We start from the raw sequence: 18,367 nt of genomic DNA on the forward strand, positions 1-18,367 counted from the left end.
AACTTGTTGATGGTGAGTGGAAAACATGGTAAACAAATATTCCCTCTTTGCAAGGAGCAAGTTCTCCACCAAACCAAGATAATTTGTTAGTATCTCAAACTTCCCCTTTGCTAGGATCTTTGATAAAAGGTTGGCCACCTGTAAATAGAAGGAACATAAACAAGGATCACACTCCATTATGTACCTAAAAATATCTTCAGAAACTTGAAAGTGAAATTTCCTTGTCTAAGGCGGACTTCACCTACAATTTTTATATATGGATATCTTTCCCATGGATATTAAAACCTCTTGAAATTGGAGTGAAAGCCTCCTTAGGGTCAAATTCATCTTTTTGACAAATTATGGTAACAAACCTATCATTATACTTTTCAATGTTCCCATACACTACATGCTTGATTTTGTCGAACCGTATAAAATCAATCATTGATTCCCTAGTGGGTCTTGGAACATATCCAAGAGATCATTCTCAAGAAAGGAGTTATACTGATTAGTTATGGCATCCTTTCATACCTTCTCAATAGCTACCCCTAAAAAGGTGAGGGCTATGTATGAAGAATAGAAGACATTAGTGCAACATAAGTAGGAAAATTATTAGGTTGATGACTCATCTGAGACGTGAACATAGATGCTACCAATTGTTCTTGTACACCCTACAATGTTTGAGTAAGCCATCTCGACTTCCTCGCTACACTAGAAGGTAATGAGGTCTATGTTCCTTGACTAGAATCTTGTTGATCTGACATTGATTTCTTTTTCAATTTTAGAATAGAATCTGGAACAACAATATTTTTGTGTTCATTAATCACTACAGGATGTTTCTATGTTTTTTAGGATTATTCATCCTCATCAAACTTCATATCCTTTCTCACCAATATGTTCATTTGCACTTGAATTTAGATTCAGTAAGACTCATATGTCTTACTCTATCCAAAAAAGATCCCCTTTATATTCAAGGGTTCAATTTTAGTCCTTTTCTCAACATGAATATGAATATAAATTGGACAAACAAAAAGATATGGAAATGTAATACTTTTGGCTTCTCACCAGTAAATGATTTCATTAGTGTTTTTTCCTTCAATGTCCCATGAGGACATTGGTTCAATATATAGAGAACTATGTTGCAACCTTTGGCTTAAAGACATATGGGTAAATCCATGTCATGGATCATGGTTTATCTATCTCAATGATGGATTTGTTACTCTACAACCCCATTCTTTTCACCCTATCAATCCTTGTTTCTGTTATGAAACCAGCTCAAGAAAAGATAGAAAAGATAGATCCATGCCTTCGAATTCAGCCTCTTCGAGGGGGCAACCTCCTTTACATTACATAAATGAACAATTCTTGGATGATACAAATGAAAAGACCTCCTTTCTATATATAGGAGTCTAAGGGGTTATAACATAATCAGAGCCGACATAACAATAATAATGTAAGGGAACAATAATAACAATAGTGGGCTTCTATGAGGCACAATAGTAACAATATGGGCACTACATGGGTACATCAATATAATAAGTGGGTTATACTTATAACAATAAGGGGTTACACTAGTAGTATAGGGGCCTAACATGCCCCTCTCCTTCAAAAAGCGTTGTCCTCAACGCTTGAGTAGTTCTTGATGCTTCTGTATAAAATTCTTGTCCTCCCATGTGGAATATTCAGCGGGTAAGTTCTTACACTTGATGAGATACTCTGAAATTGATCGATTTCGTAGCTGTCAGGTTCTTGTTTCTGTGACTGCTCCAGGTTCCAATATGATTTTTCCTTCCTCTTCAATTTCTGGCAATATTGCTTGAATTGGGATCTTTTGCAACTTTTGAATAAGTGGCCATACTTCTTCGTCCTTCTTCCATTCATCCCTTGCTTCGTTTATCCAATCTGGTTGGATAATATAAATAGCACAAAACAATGCTTCCACATCCTCATCCTTGAAGAGTCTTCCCATTCGGTAAGGTCGCCATTTTTTAAGTGCATGTAGTATTGCCAACATTTCCTTCTCATAAATAGATTGCTTGAGATGTAGCAGTAAAAATACCCGATCACCTACATCAAAATTGTTTTCACTACGATGTTGATCTACCTGTTGTTTTGTTTGGATTTGCACCAAAGTGGCATTATCCTTTAAAAGTTGGAGAACTTGATGTTGATGCTAGATGTGATCTTTCTCTGCTTGAACCTTTTTCTTCTTGATATGTCCTTCTATCTTTTGAGGAGTGGTAATTTCTTCCAGTCCTTTACAAGATATGGTGGGATTCATTTCTTGACGCTCAATGTGATCTTTCACTTCTTGAACATTTTTCTTCTTGATGTGTCCTTCTATCTTGATAGTTTGAGGAGTGGTAATTCTTGCCAATGCTTTACAATATATGGTCTGATTCATTTCTTCTTTCTCTGGGGTGGTGTCCTGGCGTATATCCTCTTCTTTTGATGTGTCTTGATCCTTTTCTTCCTCCTCTTCATATTCTATGTAAAATAATTTCTTCTCAGCACACCTATGACCTTTAGTGCATTTGCTATCACAATTGTAACAAAGCCCTTTTTCTCTTTTTTCTTCCAATTATTGTGGTGTAACTCCTGTAGGTTGTGGAAGGCTGGGATAAACAACACTTTCATCTTTACAGTTGTGAGGGGTATGCTTCCTGGTTTCCATAATTTTGCTTTCCATTATGTCACAAAGCCCTTTTACTCTTTCCAATTGTTGTGGTGTTGCTCTAAAGAAGGTGTTGCTCTTTGTATCCTCATAATGTGCTATCATTTCCTCCATGAAAATTGACCACGTAACAAGTTTTTTACGAGAACAAAGCCCTTCATACCATAAAAATTGATCTGGTTCTAAATATGAAGATGCAATACATACCTTTTGTAATAGTTGTACACCATGTAGATCAAAATATTGCTCCATCTGTAATATCCATGTGGCAGGATCCTTGCCATCAAACTTCCTCATATCGATTTTTGGAATATGGTGAGTCTTCGATCCAACATTAGCATCTATGGAATCATGATTAACATTTCTTTTGTTCTCATCATGAGTTTCCTTTAGTACCCTTTCACCCTTAGGGACCATTTCTTGTAGCAACTTATTCATATTTATCTTCAATTCGTCCATGTTTGTCTTCAAATCTATCTTCAAATCATCCATCTTAGCTTCTACACCTTTCTTTAAACCATCCATCTTAGATTCTGTTCCTTTTTGTGCAAGGGACAGTTGTTGCACTTGGTCTTGTAATTTTGATATATCATGTTGCATTTCTTCCTCTTCTTCATGAGTCATGCTAGAGCTTTCAGGTTCCTTACTAGGTGTTTTCATTTTCTTTCCTCGGGGCATCAGTTACCGATAATAATGCTCTACTATGCCCTTTGAATTCCTTCAAAATAAATTTTCAAACCAAACTTAAGCAAAAATTTAAGAAAATCTACACACCTTTTTTCACTTTGTAGGAGCTCGATATTGCCTCTGATGTATCTCTGTACTTTCCAATCATCTAGTTCTGAATTTGTGAGTTGTAGTAGCCCTCTGTGTCCTCTTTCCAATGCCACAAGTCTGACCCAAATTGGATTCTCCAAGGAAGCGTTATGTGAAATCTCCCACAGTGACTTGCTTATAGACTAGTTCAGTAGAGCGAACTTGTACGACGTGCCACGTGTCACTGTTTCGACCTTTAGATCTAAAGCATGCATACAAGAAACTAAAGTTTGTCCTCTTTCTGTACCTTCTTACGAAATTTCAATCCGATCCCCAGAGAGAAAGTTATGGCGATTTTCCACAGGTCACCTGTTTTGAATGTAATTCAGGAGTCTGCAAAAATACCAACTTCCTCAGATCATATCTCCGCAAATATCGCGCAAAAAGCTCTGAAATTCGGACCCAAGTTTCAGCGCAATTTCTTCTCAAATGGGTTTTTTTTGAGACTTCTGAAACATCACAGAAAAAAATTTATAACGAAACTTCCACGATGACCTGTTTGGAGCAGCGAAACCCTAGAATCCAAAGCTCTGATACCAAATGTTATGAAACCAGCTCAAGAAAAGATAGAAAAGATAGATCCACGCCTTAGAATTCAGCCTCTTCGAGGGGGCAACCTCCTTTACATTACATAAATGAACAATTCTTGGATGATACAAATGAAAAGACCTCCTTTCTATATATAGGAGTCTAAGGGATTATAACATAATCAGAGCCGACATAACAATAATAATGTAAGGGCACAATAATAACAATAGTGGGCTTCTATGAGGCACAATAGTAACAATATGGGCACTACATGGGTACATCAATATAATAAGTGGATTATACTTATAACAATAAGGGGTTACACTAGTAGTATAGGGGCCTAACAGTTTCCCTGTAAATGGTATCAAAGTCCTTGGAGGTGTTCTCCCCCCTAAAATTAAAGCATTTTGATATTTTCCGCACTTGATTTTCAACCAATTATTTGAACTCTTTAAACTTACTGGATACTTCATCTTTAGTCTTCATAAAATAAATCTAGGTTTTGTGAGGGGAATCATCAATAAAGGAAACATAATATAGCTTATCTATGAATGAAGAGGAAGGAATAGGCCTACAAACATTTGATTGCATTAATTTGAGAGTATTTCTTGGTTTTTCCTCACTAGATGCAAAAACAATCTTTGAATTATTATTGAGTGCAAACCCTTTACACTCTTCAATCTTCTCTACCTTGAAGTTTGAAAATTCGTACACCATATCCTTCAAGAGTGGAAGAGCTCCATGGTTCAAGTCACCAAAGTGCTTGTACCACAACTTGAATAGCTTGTCACTATCATGCACTAGAGTATCATGCTTTGTAGTATTGACAAGAAGGTTGTAAAGGCCTCCTTCCAATGCATCTTTAGCTAAGAACCAAGGAAATTCATGGCTAGAATATCTAATAATTCACTTTCGATCATTGAACTCAAATATAGGCTTCCTATTTGTGATAGATGTGATAGAAAGAAGGTTCTTCATTAATTCTGGTACATAAAAAACATGTTGCAAATAAAGAATATCACCTGATGGCATCCTAAAAGAGATGGTTCCAATTTTAATCATATGATGTAGTATTATCACCCAACTGCACTTGTATACCCACATCTTGTTCTAGAAGCTTACTATTTTTTTTTAATTGTCACATGCTAAAATACTCCATTTTCCACATACAAACAACTCTAGACGAGGTATTGGTAGAGAGGCATGAAACCATAGAAAAGGTGGTTTCAAAGTTGGATGCTAAGTCATTCACTCCAGCTATAGACTTTGAACTCCTTGAAACTTGCTTCTACTACTTATAAGTTCTTACCCTTAACTTTTCCCTTCTTTGGACATGAATGGCATAATTCCCTTCTTTTGGCACCTAAAACATGTTACATGACTCATTTTTTACATTGTGATTTGAAACATGTTTCTTCCTTCTCATCTAGCATGATTCCTCTATTCTTACCACCTTTCATCACCTTCACAATGAGAGCAAGGTCGCCAGCCTCATCTATTCTTGTTGAAATTGTTCCTCACCTTATTTTTCCTTGGATGAATAGTTCCCAAATATTCTCAAAAGTTGGTACATGTTCTTCAGTAGAAACACCATGCACAAGATCTTCCAAAGATGGAGAGAAACCATTCATTGCAATGGGCACTAACCACTCATCTTCAATGTTCACACATGTAGAAAAGCATTGATCTCTATGCTTGGTGATCTTCGTGAGGAAAATACCCACTATGTTGTTATATTTTTATCTTTATTTTGGCTTCATCAGTATTCTCCACAATACCAAGGTGGACTTAGCAAGTGGGTACATATCTAGGTTTGTACAACAATGTTGAGGGTGAATTTATTGCAAGTTCGTACAATGGTGGTATGGTAGAAGTTTTCTTATGATTTCAACATGCATGAACTAATCTTAGTATATTTATGTTTTTTCCACCTTTAATTAAATTGAGTTTATTTGTGTACTAGATTTAGCACTTTCTAGTTTGGTTAAATTCAGCAAAGCCTCTCTAGAAAGTCAGAAAAAAATTTGTGAAGGGCTTAAACTGAAAGAGAAATCCTACTGTCATTGGATCATCCTTTTCTCTCAACATTATAAATACACTTTGAAACAGACAAGTTTTCATGTTTAGTTATGGAGGTTTTCCCTAGAGGAGATTTGCACACAATTCGATAACGGCAACCCAGTAAGAACTTCTCTGAGCTTGTATAATGGTATGATACTCAACCCTTTTCAAGTTTTGTTTCACGAGTAGGAAACTGTGATTTTGTCAATAGTATATTGTGATTTTAACCTACAGGTTTGAATTTCTACATGAACTTATTTTGGTACATTTCACTTGTTCCACATATAGTTTAAAAAACAATGGTGTTAATTCTGGCACATTAGTTTCTTGTGGATTGCTATCCATTGATAAAGTTTGGGTAGTCTCTTAAAATTTATAATTCCACTTGTAATGGTGGAATAATTGTGAGATATTATAATCAATTCTTGATGACAAACTAGCTGGTTACTTGTTTTTACAGAAGGAAATATGGTATTATGCAGTGAAAAAACCAAGAGATTCCCAAAAAACATAATAAAAAATTGAACAGTCCCCAAAATAATACACAATAGACCAAACAACATTATACCAACTTTTAAATATTAAATTTTAATGTATATTCTATAGAGATATGCACTAAAAATAGATGCAGATGATTTATGCAGAATCTGTCATTAAAATCTATCGCATCATTTATTGCAGGGAACCCACGTAAACCTTTTTTGGTTTATTAAACCTTGAAGTGATGGCATATTCCATCACATCAAAACTGGCAGTAGTGGCAACTATTTGGTCCTTTGTTTTATTTCCCTATTTGATACTTGTTTTGGACTTATATAGGTGTCTTAAAATTCAAAAAGACCTAGGTTTTACCTATAGGCTGAGAGGGCACGTATAAGAGGGCTTCCATATTTTAGATTGAACATCATTTCCATAATTATGTTGGAGCTCTCACAAATCAGGCTTTTTTTCTTTTTACTAACAATATCTAATTCTCTACCAAATTTTCATAGAGTATTTCCTTACAAATTGGTTACATAATAACATGCATAAAATGACCATAAATTGCTAGAGAGATGAAGGATTAATTTTCAACCTTTATTTATGCTAAATGATACAACTAAGGTGATTGGAGATCCAAAATTTTTGTTTCTTTGAATTTCTCATTCTATGTGTTCCTCCTTGCATCTTCCTATTGTGTGAGGTGTTGAAGACGGAACACAAAGTTTTTTCTTGTCAATTTTGATTGATGCCGTGAAATATTCTTGTGTCCACAAGTCTATCTGTGACACTGGGGCTTCCCTTGGGGGGCTTGTTTAGTCCATGTGTCCACCACTTGATTCTGTTGTAGCTTTTGTATGAGAGACATTTCTTTATTTTGTTGGGGAGCTTCCTTAATTGCATATTTTACCCTTAGCTCCATTTCAAAGTGTTGTAAGAATTTTTGAGGACCTCTTCTTCTCCTTGACTCGAGGTGGTGGATTTCCCATCTTGTTGAGGCATTTCTCTTTAATCCAGTCCTTCATTTTCCATTGAATCTGATTCAATATATTCTCCCATTGAATCTCTCTTGGGGGCTTCCTATGGTGGTAGTCCATGTATCATTTTTTGAGAGTGGTGATGAGATATTTTGAGGGCCCCATTTGTCCCCTTTCTCCTTGGTTTTTTTGTCTTCCCCTTAGATGATTAATACATACACATACATTGATTCAGCCTTAATATTATTCTCTAGTGGCTCTTCTTCAAAATCTTCTCTAGAACTTTGAAGTTGTTTTTCGTGTTTGAATATCAACCCCTTTCTTTTCTAGCTAGGGGCCCTATGTTTTTCTTTTTACTAGAGGGTCTAGAATTAACCCTATGAAAACTTGTCTTCTTTCTTTTGTTGGTGGGAGGTTTTAGGCAAAGTCGGGGGGGGGGGGGGGTGGGGAGGATTTTTTTGGGGAATGTTTGAAAATTTTCCATGGAAACCAATGCACTTCAATGGACAATGCTCATCAACTAGTTGTTGAACATGGATCTAGTTATCTATTTGAAGTTATATAGCCTCGAGAAGGCCTTCCATTTTTCACACAAATATGAGAATAAGAGAACATTCTTGATATTGTTTTAGCATTGTCAAAATGAATGCCTATATTATTTCTAATTTTCAAGTGTTTCATTGCCCCAGAGTCCAGAGAAAGATTTGGAAGCCTGACCTACATTGGAACAACATGTGTTTTCTCTTCCAGGTCAAAAGTGATATATCACTTGTTCGGATCAGTGAGGCCTCATGTTCCCACTTGACCTCCTCCTCTTGTGGGCTGACCTGTCATTTTGAGGCCTATGAGGAGCTTCCATTATAGGTCATAGGTCATACACCAACAAAAAAGTAAATAAACCAACTTTAGGCAGATCCAACGTTAATGCCTTATTGGTTCTCACCTAAGTATACTATTCATCGAGTTCATCAAAGTAGGTAGGTTTCCATTAGGATATTCTTCCCTTTGGACTTGGATGTTTGGAGAGTAGGAATCTCTCATTCTCATGCACTTCCCAGGATCATACAACCAGTTTTTGTTAGTCTAGGCCACTTCCTAGAGGATATCTTCTGCCAGCGCATCAGTCCTTTTATAGTGATTAAGGACTCTGATGATGATCTAACCTCTTGGCATCCTCAATCTATGAACACCTCCCTACCGAAAATAAATCTTGAGGTAATGTTTTATGTTTGATAGATGTAAAGGCATCATAGCTCCATATCACATATATACCCTTTTTTTTCACAATACATAACATGTGAAAAATTTAATAAAAATTCAATGAAGATAGTCTAGAACATGCCACAAGTATCCACTTCAAAACATAATTTGACTAAGAATACTCAATTCAATGATAGTCACATAAAGTATAAGTAGGATTTAATCTTTAATTAATGCTAAGTTTATAGGTCACGTGATCATATTTTTACTGTTTTACTATATATTTTATGGGAAAACTCATTTTCATGTAAGATAGTATGGTATTTGCATATTGTAGAGACTATAACAACTAGAGAGTAATTGGATTGATAATTTAATATTTTCCTTTTACTTTGTAAAGTTGCTCCAATCTTGACTCATGTGTAACATATTTTTAAACTTTATTTCCAATTGGTTCATTTCTTATGTGGTTTGTTTGGATTTTGAAATTATGTGGAGATTTAATACTGTGTTTCTAAGGCCATGTTGGTTTTCCTTTTAAATAGAGTTATGTTGGTGGGTGTTTTATTGTTACATAACTTTAATATTTTGATATTATGCAGTACCATATTTAAATTGCAAGCTTTGGAACACTTGTGGTACTTTAGAATTTGACTAGTTCTTGCCACTTGAAGTTGGTCTATTATCTCTGTTGGAAAGGGATTCTATCATTTGGGAAATGTGAGAAGCATGGAATCTCTCTCTTGTGGATGCTATTGCTAGAGGGAGAGGATTACATTATTTTTGGGGGTTTGTTTATGACACTTTGGTGGTCTGTGTAAGGTTTATTTCATATCTTCTTTTGCCACACTTACTAGCTACTGGCTTTTCATGCAAGCATGGCATAAGATCTAACATGAATTCCTAACACTAGTGTTGTCATATGATAAAAGTATGTTGTAGTCGGTCTTAATAAGTCTTTATATTTGGATTCTATTATTTATTTTTATCAGGTAATCCTTTTCTTGGTATTTGAATTTTAAAATCATAATATTTTGATGCATATAGAAACATGATTCTATTGGGATTTGCATACAATGTGAGATCAACAAAATTCAATTTTGACAATTTATATTGTTTCAATGGTAATAATGTAAACCCTATTATTTCTTTGAGATGGCTTCTTTATAGTAGATTTTTTAATCCACTTTTTTATTCGTTGAATTTGATTGGAAATTGTTTTATCTTGGATCTTGGTTCAAATCTTATTTAGTGATGTCTAAGGCTTTAAGCGAGTCATTTTGATGTGTTTGATGGTAGGTTGGAGGCTAATTTTCTTATTTTTTTGAGTATAACATTGCAATTTTTTGTAACCATATCTAATTTGAAGAATTTTCTATTTCTTGATGATTGCAGTGGTTTAACTTCCAGTTTGAACCTTCCTCTTTGTGAATTTTGATATACATCCAAACATGGTTGTGGTCAATTTGTCGACTTTAGCAATCATAAAACTTTGTCCATTGTGATGAAAGAAAAAATAAATGGATGAAGAATAGTTGTGAAAGGTGTTGATCTATTGATATTGTAAAGCATGGTTGGACAAGGTGCAATAATGAGTTCTACTATGTTGTGGTTTTAGTGGGAATTGTGTGCTTTCAATAAAAGGATAGTGGAAATGAAGGTGTTATGAGGGTTGTGAATGCATGTTTTAGAATGGAACCTAATGTGCTTTGTTTCCTAGGCTAGTGCAAAGACTTCAAAAATTCTTTTGATGTCTAACAAGGAAGTAAAGATTTTGTAGTGGTTGAAAAAACATTTTCATTGTGATCGGTTTTAGAGCTAAATGTGTTTTTATGGTTGGATTTTCATGGCTTTTACTATTAAACCACTTGGTGAATATCTTGTTGCCTCTTTAGCAGTAGATTTGTCATATTTGTGCATAATCCAAGAATGGAGAGACAAAGAATGGCACTATTTGGATCTTCCTCTTTGTGACATGGAAAATATTCAACATAATAAGAAATATCTGAGTTTTTATTTCTGAAGTCCATTACATTACCCTTTTCTAAGCACAAATGGAGTGGTAAGTAATCATTCAAGGGAATGAGTAGTTTTCTAATACTGGCATTACTTTGGCAATGCATTGAATTTTAATGCAAGATCATTCATGTTTTTTGGGAAAATGCTGCTACTTACATCAACTACATACTTCTTGGCATTCCTGTGTTTTTTTCATTTATTGCTTGAAGGACATTCTAGTCAATTTCATGGTTTAGGGTTTTTTCTTTGCTTATAAAGATATAAGATGGAAAATTATATGATGTGTAAATTTTTAAACATCACCACCTTTTGTAATTTATTCTGTTCTAGGTATAATATCATCAAGAAATTGGGGGATGGCACCTATGGAACTATTTGGAAGGTTTTAATAGGCATACCAATGAAATAGTAAGTATTTTATGCTATATGGGACTTTCTAATGAAATTGATGAGGCTTTGATGATATTCTGTCAATAAGGAATCTAGATTACTATTGTTGGTTATGATATCTTTTTAAGTTTGGTAATTATATGGATTGTAAAAACTGAATCTATGTTCTTCATTAAGAAAATGAAGAGGAAATTTTATTCTTGGTAGGAATGTATGAATCGTAGAGAAGTGAAGGTAAGAATATTTTGTATGTTCATCAAGATCTATTCTCTTACTGGTTAATGGTAATACATTTTTAATATCTTATTCACAAATAGTAATTTTTGTTCCAGTAATTCTTTTGGTTTATTGAAAACACAACATCTATTTCATTAAAAACCAATATACATTCACATCAAGATCAATATATCCAAGAGCCAAAGATGGAGCACATTGGAACCTCCATCCCACTTAAGAAAGGAATGATAGCATATATACTTTGGATGCATGTGGAAGATACTATATATTTCATAAACATTCAATTCTAGCATAAATATGGAGAGCCAAATCTAATTAAAATTTAGAAATTCTTGCAGGATATTTGAAATTTTCATCTTGTGAAAGGTTGTGTAACAATGGTCTTTCCATAGGGTAAATAAGACTGTCAATGGATCACATCTTACATGCTACTTTCAACTCATCATACCATCCACTTCTCTCCAAGATTCTAAAGACAACCCTATGGGACAAACAAAGAAAATTATACTTGCAAAATCTAGTCCCAAAATGACCTGACAACTTAATAGGTATAGGATACATAGATTATTGTTTTAGGTTTGTGGTAGATTTGAAAAAATTAATCGGTGAAACTAGTGAAAGGAAATTTATCCTTGAATCCTAATTTACCAAATTTTATGAAGAACCAACCACCCTAGAGGTTAGTACTTGTGTCTTAATAATAAGGCTTGTATATGCCGTGACACTTTCTAACCCACCTTAACTTGGATTTGTGAATATTTCATATTCCACTTATAATTTTAAGCAATAAATTGTATAATCCATCTTGGTGCTTAATAGATCTAAAGTTAATATGGATCTACCTTGGTATTTGTATTTGTATTTGTATCTTTCTACTATGCTCAAACAAATAGACTTCTAGAATGAACTATTATAGTCAACAACCTAAAATTTTTATGATAACAATTAAAATCCTCGAAGGATAGGTATTGTTTTTATTCTCTTGTTCCACATATCAGCTCATGTTTGAAAACATTTCTTTGCCAACCACTTTCCTGTGAAAGAGAGAAGTAACCCATCCTAATCTATGATGCTGAGAAAGTCCAGATTAATCATGTAGACAAATACCACCCTCGTGGATAGTTCAAATTATCGGAGTGCAACTGTTTGGACATCAACTTTCTAGCTTGCCATATTCTCTTAGGTGTTGGTAGTCAAGCTACCCTCTAGAAATATGCTCAAGTGTGTGGGTTGGTAGTTTAGTTGATAGAATTCCTTTAGTGGTATTTGGGAAGTCCTGGGTTCCAGTCATAGATGGTCTATGTTTTCTCCTCAACATATAAACCAACTTTTAAGGAAACAATTAGAGCTCGAATTTCTCTCATTAGATGAGGACTCTCTTAGACTGACCCAAAATTCCTCTTATTTTTAAATTATATTCTTCCTCATCCTATTATTTTGGTATTTCCTTTAGAAGCAAATAAAATTGACCTCATAGAACACATAATCCTCCTTTATAGTTGGAAAAAAATAATGGACAAGAGGAAATGAATAGATAATTGGTAGAAACTTAAAAAATGTTTATTGGGTCTCATGATACCTTAGAAAGATTTGGGTCCAAGAAATTGACCTCCACATGCTGCCCAAAAAACAACAATGCATGGATACAAAAACACATTGGACTATGAAAAATGATGTTATATAGATGTTTTTCCAGCCCATACGAACTATACAAACACATGTATGGATACCAAACAGACATTGGAATGAGAAAAATGACTATTTTATAGATGTTTGGCCTTCCCATACAAAATTTATGGACACCTTTATGGATTGTCTATATAATTGTATGGATCCAAACAATACTGTTTTTATGACTATACAAATCAATATTGTGTTATCCACGTGACCATATGAGACTGAGTGTCATTGCAAACATCTCTTTCCTAATTACCTACTATCTCTCCTTCTATGTTTCTCAACCTACTCAACTACCCAAGTGTGTTGAAAGTGTCTATCTTTCGCTATCTATATATTTTTGGCAGAGAATCTATTTTTAAAATTTCTCCTAGTCTAATTATACATGAGATACAATCTTAGGTTCAACAGCTAAACATAAGAATTTCACTTTTTTTACTAAACTGAATTACAAAATAGAATTACTTTTCCAAACATATAATTATTTTTCAAAATTATCTCAAACTACTTCTTATGTTCACACTGAACTTGTGCAGAATTTCATGTCCAAACTATAATTCTCAATAGTGATATTTTTAGTACTTCAAAAAGTGTCAAGTAAAGCACCATTAATGACAACAATGAGAAGAAAAGATCTTAGAAAAATGCATTCTGACATCAAATATGGTTAATATTGATTGGCCTTCATAGGTCACAAATCATTTAAGTTCAAAAAATATTTTTGACAATTTGTTTCTTTTGGAAATTTCCTTAATAGTTCATTGTGCCATGTAATTATTACTTGTAACCCCTCTATTCAACTGGTTTGTTTAAGTTTAAGAGAGACACATCACATATAGTTAAGTTATATACTTGTGTAAACTGATTCTTAGATAGATGAATTGTAAGGGATACAATGCTTGGCTAAACTCCTCCATTATGTATTTCTTTTACTAATAGGCTACTCAACAGAATTTAGAAGTGAGCTTCAACAATATTAGTCCATTGTCTCAATATAAATTCCCATTTTTTTAATGTAAATTCTCCATGGACTCTTTGCAGTCACCTTGAAGTTTCTTCACATTTTTCTCTATATTTTCCATGAACTCTTTGTAGTTATACTAAAGTTTCTCCGAAGAAAATTGCTAAAACATTGATGATGGACTTTTAGTGATTTAAAAATTCCAAATGCATTTGATTTATGTTTTTTATTGAAATCCAACTGTACTGAATGTTGGAACAAATGGTAAATCACAGAATCACTAAAGCTTGTGTGCATTTTCATCATTGTTTACAACATCATGTTTGCCTTAATGGTGTTTTATTAGCAATTTTGATGGGTGTTTTGTCCTACTTTATGTTGGAAATAATACTAAGAGGGGGGGGTGAATCAGTATTAGTCAAATCAATAAATTTTCATTCCATAATCAAATTTATATATGCTACTTCAATGAAGGTAACTCACATGTACATGAAACTATCTTTAAAGAAACCATCATATATCCAACAAACTTATGATTCAGTTAATTCATCATATGTTGATCTTTAATCAGTGCATCAATACTTCATTAACCATATAAACAATAATCATGTGTAGTAATAACATAATAAATCATCACAAAAATGTAGGACAAAAACCACCTGATGTTGTCTTCTTTTAATATAAGAAAAAACTGTTTACAATCTTGTATTGGTGCAAACTCATACCAGTACGCAGGCACCCACCTACAGAAGGCTACAACCTTCTCTCATTCTCCAGATTATACTGGAAGGGAGCTACAACACCCTAGCTCTTATACTTGCTGATCCATTTACTAGTACATAGGCATTGGCCTACAGAAGGCTCCAACCTTCACTCGTTTTCTAGATGCTACTCGAAGGGAGCTCTAACACCCTAGCTCTTATACTAGTCATTCCATTTACTAGTACATAGGCACCGACCTATAGAAGGATCCAACCTTTATTGGTTTTCCAGCTACTACTGGAAGGGAGCTCCACCCCCCTTGCTCTTTTATTGGTTGATATGTTTACAAGTACATAGGTGTCAGCCTACAGAAGGCTATGACCTTCTCTCTTCCTCCAGGGACCACGTTTCATAAATTTTCAGACTGGATACTCCTGGAACACAACAACACAATTTGATGGCCTCATTTCATCAAATTTTCATATTGGACCCATCAGAAACATTGAAGCTCAAAATCAATCACCACTGTAATACAACCAATCACTGAAAATCCTTCATCACTGAATCAAATCATAATCAATCAATATGAACATTCAGAACACTGTCACTAGAACACAGTCACCAGAACACATAGTATAACCCAGAACTCTACAACAACAACTAGAACCAACTGCAACTTCAAACATCATATTTCATAATGTATAAACTACCTTGATGTGTCGAACCAACGTGTATACACACTTTTAACAAAGCGGACTAGCATATAGATCTGCAAATTCTAACTTAAAACTACATAGATATTCTAGACTTCAATGATACCCAGATCATAACATTTATAGAATAATACATGCGTTAGAATTCATATCTAGACTATCCATGATCAAACCACATAATGATAATTCATTTCGGGCCTTATGATCTCAATCCATCATCCATCATCAACCACTTAGGGGCATCCTTAGTTCAGATCAATCAAAGCATCAGAAACCCATAACCTGCATATTTGATCTAATTCTTCATAATATATTCAATACTTGCACACCTTGGCCTAATGATCTTCTCCTCCTTATATATTTTTAGGCCTTTATCAATGCCTCATATCAAAACCACTTAGGACCCATGGTATTCTTGGGCTAGATAAAATAGGCATTACTTCACTCAATATTATGGGCTAATACCATGGTATTGACCCCTGGTATTGTCTCCTCTTGAATTTCCTTGTTTTTTGAACCTATATGCACTTTTCCTCTTTTAAGAGTGTGTGTATACGTATGTGCTCTTTTTGTTCTATGGACCTGCATGTACATGCTACTTGGACAAAATGAACCAGCATATACCTCTCTTTCTTCAATCTCTGGAGTCTGATATGTAATCCTTTGTTGTTAATATGTTGCACTGTGAACTGTCATCTATGTGAGTTTCCATCAAGGACAACACTTGTATCATAATGCCAACAATCTCCCCCTTTGGACTTGATGGCAACCACAACACCAAGATACTCTCCCCCTTTGACATCAAGGGAAAATGGTGGACCAAGATATTCTCCCTCTTTGATATTCATTATGTTGTCCATGCTCTCCCTTAGTACATGCAAAGTCTACAAAGATATTTTTCAAAAGAATAACATGACTCTATAACTCAACTAAGTGAGTATGACTTCCCTAAGACCAAGGAATCATACATACATCAATCACCCAACCAAGTGGAGATACACCAAATTTGACTCATCCACCGAACCAAGTGGGGATATACCAAATGTCTATATATGACTGAAATAGAAATTATTACATCATCCTTCCCATGCATAGTGGGGTTACAAATTAGGTATTTTCATGAACTTTACATCAAGTGATATACACGAAATTTATAACAAGGACCAACAATATAAACAAGACCATGATAGCCATCAACAACTATCATACACCATATATGATCTGCACCATCAACATCTATTAGTAACATCAATATCAACAACTTGTATATGCCCATTATCAAAAGATTCATCTGAATCAAAGAAACTATGTGAATCAAGAAGTATAAGTATCATCATGTACCAAGGTCTTCTATTATAATGCCAACAATGCATTATTAGAAGCATACTCTCCCCTTGAACATGTGCTATCTGTTTACTGTTAGATCTGATCATTGCTTCTATTAGTAAGAATCATCAAGGCATCATCATCAACCAGTTATTCATCAAATTATCAACAAATTATGAGGGTCAAAAACACTTCCACATATCATCAGTAGACCGTAATCATCATCAAATAGAACGTATAATTGATAATTGATTAAACCATATCAGACCCCTTTTCCTGAGTCTGTCCCACTGTTTTTTCCTCAAAACACCATATATGTGATTGTGCAACTTCTAACTCATGTATATACGCGACTTTTCTTCATGATAACTACGTATGAGAATTGGAATACTGAAGTTTTACACTTTCAGCTCCCCCTAGGTGTGTTATGTTTGTTAACTGAGCTATGCCACATCTTTCTAACAACAATTCCTTCTTCTTCCATATCTTTGAGTGTGATGATGTTTTCTCCTTTTGGTATGGTGGCCGAAATTTGCTCCTTCATTCTTTTTCTATATGACCAAACTTGTTACAAGCATAACATTTGTTATTTCCTCTATAGCATTCATTGGATTTGTGACCAAACATATTGTAAGAAAAACAATATCCCTTAAAGTGCCTGGAAATTGATGATCTTTCTTTGTGACAGTATTGAACCATTCTACTTCTACATCTCGCTGCAACATGTCAAAAATTATGACATATAAAACATTCAACATTATTCATTGGAGGAAATAACCGAATATCATTTCCATAGTTAGGAGTAAAAGATTTTCTTTGAAGACTTTCTTTCCTTGGAGTTTGATGGGGTTGACTTCTCATCTCCTTGTTGAGCATTTCAAATTTTTCATTAGAGTTCCATGCCTCATCTTGAGAGCTAGATTCACCTTCAACAAATTCATGAAAGCTAAGACCAGTTTTGATTGTAGGAGACCTTTGACTACTAAGAATATTATCCAAAGTCTTAGTACTATCTTGAAATCATAACAGTTTATCCTTTTCTTCTAATTTACCTTTTAAGATATTTACCTCAACCTAATATTGCTTCTTCATGATTTCTTCAGGCCTTCTTCCTTCTTCCACTTGTTTCCTTAATTTGAGAATCTCATTTTCTTGTTCTTCATCTCCTTGAGGTAGTTCTTCACTCTGCTTATTTGAGTTTTCAAGATCTTCTTTTAGAGAGAGGATCTTAGCTTCAATACTTTCATAGTAACTGGACCTATCTTTAAATCTCTTGATTGTTGTGTTTTTTTCATTTACTTAATTTCTTAATGATGTCACTTCATCCTGCAGCTTTCGACATTGATATTCCTTTTCCTTGTATTGCTTCCTTACTTTGTTTCCTTCCTCCAATTGATCTTTTAATCTGGTAACTTCTTCTTTGAAGGCACACTCCCCTTTGTTAAATAGATATTTTTGATCTCTGATTTTATCTGTGAATCTTTTAACTTCTGCCTCTATGTTTCTTTCACGATCACTTCCAATATATTTAATATTGCATGATCAAAGAAAAGTATCACCAAAAGACCAAAAATTTGTACCTAATACTTCTTTTGCTTGTTCATTTTCAATCTGAGGTGATTCTGAA

Source organism: Pinus tabuliformis, chromosome 8, assembly GCF_031772625.1.
Source record: "Pinus tabuliformis cultivar Carrire ecotype Pingquan chromosome 8, CPIR1, whole genome shotgun sequence".
NCBI classification, from domain to species: domain Eukaryota; kingdom Viridiplantae; phylum Streptophyta; class Pinopsida; order Pinales; family Pinaceae; genus Pinus; species Pinus tabuliformis.